The sequence below is a fragment of the Halyomorpha halys genome, unplaced genomic scaffold (assembly GCF_000696795.3).
Source record: "Halyomorpha halys isolate HHAL.00 unplaced genomic scaffold, Hhal_1.1 Scaffold3207.1, whole genome shotgun sequence".
NCBI lineage: Eukaryota > Metazoa > Arthropoda > Insecta > Hemiptera > Pentatomidae > Halyomorpha > Halyomorpha halys.
The window spans coordinates 1-1,075 of NW_027110899.1; positions in this window are offsets into that span (position 1 = coordinate 1).

Genomic DNA, 1,075 nt, shown 5'->3' on the forward strand with positions numbered 1-1,075 from the left:
GGCTTAGAGTCAATATCATGAACAACTGAAGAAGCTCTTCTGTCCCTAGAATTGAAATCAATATCCCTGACAACGGATGAGGATCTTCTGTTCCTAGGCTTAGAGTCAATATCATGGACAACTGAAGAAGCCCTTTTGTTTTTGGATTTAGAGTCAATATCACGGACAACTGAAGAAGCCCTTCTGTCCCTAGAATTGGAATCAATATCCCTGACAACGGATGAGGATCTTCTGTTCCTGGGCTTAGAGTCAATATCATGAACAACTGAAGAAAATGTATAGAAAATGAGGGTAAATATTTTGAATAAAAATGTTTTGATTTCGTTGTTTTAATAAATAACTTTGTGAAAACTGATATTTCAAATGAAACAACCCAAAGTAATGATAATTTTGAATGCCTAAACACGAGTGCAAGATAAACATAGGGAGCTATTAAAATGTATACAGGTAAAATCAATGATATAAAGATACATAAGTGATAGGTTGTTGAATTTTATTATGAGCGAGAGAAGATAAGTAAATCAAATTGTTAAGTTTTATAGAATCGATAACCCCAGATGTAATGTTAAACATAACAGATTCTCAATCACACTCACTAAGCAATGTTGATCTACGTCTCTTATTACTTCCTTCAACTTGGAAATAGTCACCTGTGGAAGAATGAATCAAATTTTTAATTTTACAAAATCTTAAGGTTAGAAAATCTATTAGATTAAATAATACAAACCAGGAGCAGACAAAGCAGATTTTCTCTTTTTTCTATCATTTTCAGATTCATCTAAAATAGAAACAAAACTAATAAGTGCTTATAATACAAACATTTTAAAATTATCTACATTTTTATTTATTTGTGATATAATTATTTACTAAAATAGTTTTAATATATTTAATTTCTTGCTATCATACAGTGATGATAATATTATATAATATTGAAATATAGTAATACAATATAAGTGATGATAATAATATAATATAAGTGATGATAGCTGAAAACTATTGAAAACTTTATCTTGATTATTGATTAGTTTTATATCTTTATTCTTGAATAATGAATAACCCATTCAATTTATTGTTG